This window comes from Carassius auratus, chromosome 27 (genome assembly GCF_003368295.1).
Source record: "Carassius auratus strain Wakin chromosome 27, ASM336829v1, whole genome shotgun sequence".
NCBI lineage: Eukaryota > Metazoa > Chordata > Actinopteri > Cypriniformes > Cyprinidae > Carassius > Carassius auratus.
This window is the reverse complement of record NC_039269.1, coordinates 13,066,899-13,072,898: the sequence shown is the minus strand read 5'-3', so window position 1 is coordinate 13,072,898 and position 6,000 is coordinate 13,066,899.

The following is a 6,000-nucleotide window of genomic DNA, read 5'->3' as shown; positions in this document are numbered from 1 at the left end:
TAAAAGAGATAAGTGATAATTAAGATGAGTGTGTTCGTGTGTGTTTTGAGTGGGTGTGTGAATATGAGTGAATTAGTTTCTGTTTGCCTTCACCCGGATCTGGGCCTGTGCCTTTTGTTTAGTGGGAATAGCTTTGAAAGGTACTGGTTGTTGCCTGGCACCATTAAAGTGTAAAATAAGGCTTTGCCGCAGCTGGGTTCATTGTACCTGCAAAATACTATTATGATCAAAGGCATGAATGCGACAAGAGCAGTCAAGGGACTCAGTCTTAAGGGACAGAAGCTTTGAAACAACCTCACACACAAACACAAACTCTATTCGTACAGCACCACATATTTTTCACATGTTTTCTCACACTCTGTTTTAATGACTCTCTTCATTTCAATGCCCAATAATATAATAAACAAAAAATATATTATTATTTGTCAGTGGTAAAGCAGTTCAAGCTAGGTTTGTGGAAGTGTTCTCTTGTCACACTGTCTTCTGTATGTTTAAAACCAGCCATATCCCCTGTTAATTAGTTATATTCATCACCTATATTCTTTGACCGTTTTTATGAGTATATTAAAGCTACTTTCAGGCTTGCTCTGCTAATAATCCTCCATGATGAGGCCACATAACTAACATGGATAATTCAACATGTGTCTGGCTAAATTTATGTGAACAGGTGGTCATTTGCACAGCAATGCCCTATAATTACAACTGTAAAGAGTTAACAGATGATCTTTGGTAGCAGTTTGGGTGTAGAGAGTAAAATTAAACTGTCTGAGTCTGAGGTGGCGATATTGTACTTGTGCAAGTTGATATTGAATAATCAGTTGTTTGGAATCCTTTTAATGTGATTGTATTCAATTCAATTCAAGTCAAGTTTATTTGTATAGCGCTTTTTACAAAATAAATCGTTACAAAGCAACTTTACAGAAAATTATGTTTCTACAATATTTAGTAGTAGCTAGTAGTTGACAGGATTTTAGAAAAAAGACGTAGTCAGCTAAACGATGAACTATCAATATTATTAATTAAGTTATTATATGATTCAGTCACACATTTAGCAATAATTGTTAGTTCTGTTTGTTGATTCAAGGTTAGCATCATCTGGGGTCCTCTGAGGGTCAGCATCATCTTTTCTCAGGTGTTCTGGATCCAGACTGGAGCTTGTTTAAATCCTAGTTACCACGGGATGTAAATCCCGTGGCGAAACATAGAAACAAAATACAGACATCATTAGCATAGCTGCTGATCCAACAAAGTAAAATTAGTTTAACCCAAGCTAATGAATAAAAATGCACCTTTGAACAGATGCAACTACACTCACAATTAAAAAGATACATTATTCGAATGCTTGGCGAAAGACATGTGTTTTTAATCTAGATTTAAACAGAGAGAGTGTGTCTGAACCCCGAACATTATCAGGAAGGCTATTCCAGAGTTTGGGAGCCAAATGAGAGAAAGCTCTACCTCCTTTAGTGGACTTTGCTATCCTAGGAACGACCAAAAGTCCAGCGTTTTGTGACCTTAGGGTGCGTGATGGGTTGTAACGTGGTAGAAGGCTAGTTAGGTACGCTGGAGCTAAACCATTTAGGGCCTTATAGGTAAGTAATGATAATTTTTAACTTATACGGAACTTAATAGGTAGCCAGTGCAGAGACTGTAAAATTGGGGTAATATGATCATATTTTCTTGACCTGGTAAGGACTCTAGCTGCTGCATTTTGGACTACCTGTAGCTTGTTTATTGAAGAAGCAGGACAACCACCTAGAAGTGCATTACAATAGTCCAGTCTAGAGGTCATGAATGCATGAACTAGCTTTTCTGCATCAGAAACAGATAACATTTTTTGTAGCTTTGCAATGTTTCTAAGATGGAAGAATGCAGTTTTTGTAACATTGGAAATATGATTTTCAAAAGACAAATTGCTGTCTAAATAACACCCAGATATCTGACTGTAGAGGAAGTAACAGTACATCCGTCTAGTTGCAGATTGTAATCTACAAGATTCTGTGTAGTGTTTTTTGGTCCAATAATTAGTATCTCTGTCTTATCCGAATTTAATTGGAGAAAATTGTGTGTCATCCAATCTTTTACATTTTTAACACACTCCGTTAGCTTAGATAATTGGGAAGTTTCATCTGGTCTCGTTGAGATATATAGCTGAGTATCATCAGCATAACAGTGGAAGCTAATTCCGTATTTTCTAATAATATTACCAAGGGGCAACATGTATATTGAAAATAGAAGGGGACCTAGGACGGATCCTTGTGGCACTCCATATTTTACTGATGATAAATGAGATGACTCCCCATTTAAGTAAACAAAATGGTAGCGATCGGACAGGTAGGATCTAAACCATCTTAGAGCCTGCCCTTGAATACCTGTATAGTTTTGTAATCGATCTATGAGTATGTCATGATCTATGGTGTCGAACGCAGCACTAAGATCAAGTAAGACTAGAAATGAGATGCAGCCTTGGTCTGACGCAAGGAGCAGGTCATTTGAAATTTTAACAAGTGCAGTTTCTGTGCTATGGTGGGGCCTAAAACCTGACTGAAATTCTTCATACAGATCATTTTATTGTAATCCTTTCTTTTTTAATAAAGCATTACAACTGTATTTATACTGTATATTTTATATATTATATGGTTAAAAATATAGGCCTATAATAGTGTTTTACACTGCTGTAAAGTTTTCATGTTTAGTTCTGGAGATAGGAGATCTAAAATATGGACGTCACAGTTTTAAAATATTAAGTAATTTACACTGCCATTCACAAATTTTGAGTTGGTATTTTTAATTACATTATATATATATATATATATATATATATATATATATATATATATATATATATATATATATATATATATATATATATATATATATATGCTCACAAAAGCTGGATTTATTTGAAAAAATTATAAAAAAAAGTAATATTGTCAAATATTATAACTATTTAAATTAAATGCTGTCTATTTTAATATATTTTCAAATGTAATTTATTCATTTTCTGAAGCCATCACTCCATCCATGCTGCTTAATATTTTTTGTGTACATCGTAATATATATTTTTCCTTGACGAATAAAAAGCTCAAAAGGAAAGTGTTTATTTGAAATAGAAATAATTTGTGACATTACAAAAATTTTTACTGTCACTTTTCACCAATTTAATGTGTCCTTACTGAGTGTATGTATAATCTGATATAATTATTGCAGTTAAGCACATGCAATAATATTAGAAGAACGAAAACACTAACGTGACTCCTCCCTTATGAGACTGCCCTGGGTTTACCAGCCACGTTGCTAAATGATGCTGTGGGCCGCTTTTGCTATCTACATAGCGACGCACCAGGTTCTTGCATCAGCTGCAGTATTCGATGCCTTAGGATTGAGTAAGATGTTTTGAATAATATCTACAGTCAGTTAATACTTGTTCTAAACAATCACTTTAACTAAGTTTGTACTATTTTCTGTTTATTTTGATAAATAAAATAATTTATTTTTCTTCAATAAATATGCTGTCATTAAATGATGAATTTTAAAGTACAGAAACAATCATTATTTAATAAAAAATTAATATTTAAAGGAGTTCCCTTCAAAATATACATGCAGAAACCATGTGATAAATAAGCCCCATATCCTATTTTTGAGTAATTCAATTCATGATTATTTGTTTGAGATATGGATCACTATTAAACATGTACTAAAAACCATGAACGAGGTTTACACTAGTAAAGTAGTAAGTCTGTACTAATCAGACTCTAGACTACTGCTGGAGTCTGATTAGAGTGACAGTAAACCACACCCTCCCCCACCCATTCAGTGCCCAGACCTCCTCATACGCCTTCAAAACACTGCATGGACAGGGCATGGGATAACTTTAACCACATTCATCCTAATGCCTGATTCACTCATTCCTCAGAATCACAAAATGGAACTGAAAATAACCAGAAAGTATGAAGCCTGCTTTGAGATGGTCAGTAGGTCAATGTTATTACAAAAACTAGAGTTTAATTTCTCTTATCTTGATTTACAAGGGAAATGACACTCTGAAATGGTTATGAAATACATTTTCTCAGGTGAAGAGATATTTGGAGGAGGGCAGAGATCTTAGTAATACTTGAATGAAACAATGGTAATAATATGTATCAAGTATTTTTTTGAACACAATATTCACTCCACAACATCTTCCAAAAATATCAGACTGTTACCGAAATAGTCAACATCTACTTTTGTGCAAAATAGGTAAAAATATTTCCCTGATTTCAATCCTTTTCATTTCATCGTAATACAAATAAAGGAAGCTACAGGCTCAATTATAAATGACTTCCACATAAGTGGCAGAATCCCCAGAGAGAGCAGGATCACTTATGCTATCATGATAAAAAGACGTAGTGTTTTCTGTCTAATTGAAGCAACATATCAGTTTTCCCTCATGCATCTACAGTACACAACTGACAATTACTGATTCCACTTAGCTGATATCTTAGCAGCTCTGAATGCTGTATTAATGGCCAAGAATGATATTCTCAATTCCTCTGGAGCCCTACTATCATGGTAACCACAGAAGCCTCAGAAGATCACAAATGCAATGTGTTTATGCGAGGGATCTGCAGCTGGGGGGTTATGCCTCCAAATCCACTGAAGATGCTCTATGAATTAGATCATCTGTATATATGTAGAATAAATTACCATACTGTAATCATACACTATAGGAGGTGGCATCACGAGTTGCAGATCAATCTTTTAAAGATCAGCTGGCTGTGGTAGAGTTGCATTGGAGTTTAGAGTGACCCACCCTGCTTATCACACTGTTGCCTGCTCTCTTATCTTCTGACTAACAGACATTCTTTCAAACAGTCTTCTTTCAAAATGTGACCATGATTACTGTCAAAATACAACTTTGAACCTCCACTGTAATCTACAAGTTGCAACAGATCATTAGGCAATCATATAAAGCTGTGTGAATTCAGCTTTCATACTGGTCAAACCAAGACCATGTGTTTCGGAAACAAAAATACCCCAAATTAATTTGATGTATTATTTTCTACAGTGTAAAGCTATGAATATATATAATGCAACTGCATGTGAGAAGAAAAAGTCACTTGTTCTGCTCAATGCTACTACATGTGAGAAGAAAAAGTCACTTGTTCTGCTTGTCTTTTTCTGGTGGGGTGCTGGTGGAGTTCTCAGATGCTGTTTCAAAAGCTGGGGTAAAATGAAACTGATCTGTCCCCTGAAATCCTGTCTTCAGTGGTTTTATTGTTTGGATAAAGAGGCTTTATTCTGGACCACTCATCCATAGTTCCCCTAATGGTGCTGTCCATTTCTGCAGGACTATTAAGATAATTAAAAAGAGGGTCTCACCGATTCAGTCTTTCCCTCTGTTTGCTAGTTATTTCTCTTTCTTTCTTTCTTACTTTCTTTCTTAAATTAGCACAGATTTACAATTGGCCATTTTTCAATATTTTTTTTTCAATATTTTATTTTATTTTATTTTATTTATTTGGGATATTCATTTGTGTAATGGAAAAGGTAACACAACAGCGGGTCTTCTTAAGGGACTATGTACTGTACTACTGTGGCACAGACATTATTTGTGGAGTGATGCAGAAATAACTGCAATAATTGTAAACACATTGCTGTGATATGTGCAACAACCATGTATTGATCACTCATTTCACATTATGGTTTGCAATTGGTCTAGAGATGTGCTAGAAGCTAGATACTAATAGTATGCAGTCGTGTATGGATTCATGGCCTCTTGTGGAGAGTGTTGTACTCAGTTTGTAAAGCAGTCATTCATCTGTCACAAGTAAATTTTGCATGGCTTAAAGCAGCATTGTTCCACATATTTTAACTGTTTGCTTTTTATTTCAGTACCTTTCTGCTTTTGCCATCTTACTTGCCATTTAATCTGCTGCTTTTCTTACTCCTCCTCTCTTCCTTTATTTGCTCTCTCTAAGCTTTAATCTCAAACCTGTACTTCAGCTCCGCTGTCGTTAT